This window comes from Penaeus monodon, chromosome 34 (assembly GCF_015228065.2).
Source record: "Penaeus monodon isolate SGIC_2016 chromosome 34, NSTDA_Pmon_1, whole genome shotgun sequence".
Taxonomy (NCBI): Eukaryota; Metazoa; Arthropoda; class Malacostraca; order Decapoda; family Penaeidae; genus Penaeus; species Penaeus monodon.
The window spans coordinates 34596065-34597302 of record NC_051419.1 but is presented as its reverse complement, the minus strand read 5'-3'; positions in this window follow the sequence as shown (position 1 = coordinate 34597302).

Here is a 1238-nt window from a genome sequence, read left to right as displayed (position 1 = left end):
TAATACATATGTATACAAATCCCGAAAACAAAAACATTGAAACATGTTCAAAGTCCTTCACTGTACCCATTGCTGCTGATAGAGATGTGGAAGCTGTGGCCATGAGTTGAAGTACAGGCAGACAGCAGTGACACAAGACAGCAAACAATCTATTTTTGTGCAAATTACCATTCTGATCACTAAGTGGATATGTATAGAAGATAAACAGCTGTTGCGTAGAGCTAATGGGTTGTGCCTCAATGCAGTAACTCCACTTTGCTTGTCCTGCAGTCCACCTATAGTGCTCCATTCATGTCCCATGCTCTGCTTGCGTGCTATCTATGGGTGGATTCCTGAAAGTTGTGGTGTGGTCTGTGTGATGTGGCGGCCAGCTGCTGTCTACCTTTGCGGTGTTCTTTTGTGGTCCATATTTTAGCTGGGATATTTCAATAATTATTTACGTCTGATGCATTTCCTGCCTGTGCGTTAAATGTTAACCCTTAGATTAACACAAATCCATTTCTAGTGTGACATTTTTATATATATATTCTTTTCTTATAGTTTTTTCATAGACAGGTAGTATTTCCTTTTTTTTTCTAAAGTGGAATGTACTTGTATATGTAAGAAACTTATTGTGTATAAAGCATAGTTATGCTGCCTCCTCTTTAACTTGGTTGGAATGGCACAAATGCCGCCACTCACACAAGACCCCGGGCCCTATGTTACCTGCCTACAAATGTCTCCTCAAGTTAGCAGGGGCAGAATTCTTTATAACACCCTAGAGCATCAGTTGAATAGAAATTCCTTACGCACTTTCAACCCTGCGTTTTTCCCCCTCCTGTCTGCTGTCACGCCAGCCTCTCTTCTCATCTTAGACTTGTCCATACCAGGAGGATGCTCAAGATAAAGTTAGCCCCTTGATTGTGTTCAACCCTCAAGTGGTGACAAAGAATTCTGAATTAGCATTAAGTCATGGTATAAACCCTGTGTAAGGAGATTTTTTTCAACATAACAATAATTACCATGTTCATATATATTTTTTTAAGGGTGAGTCTTTGGTTTTTAGTGGTTCTTCTCAGGAAACATTTATTAAGAATTCTCCATACATTTTCAGCAAATGGGTTATAAGTTACAGAGGCAATGCTTCAAGTTGTATCTTGGGTAAGGTTACATAAGGGCCCCGTCCGCACTAACCTGCCTTGTAGTACAAATGTGCATTTTGTATTTCACCTAAATTCACTTGATTTTCATGAATACGC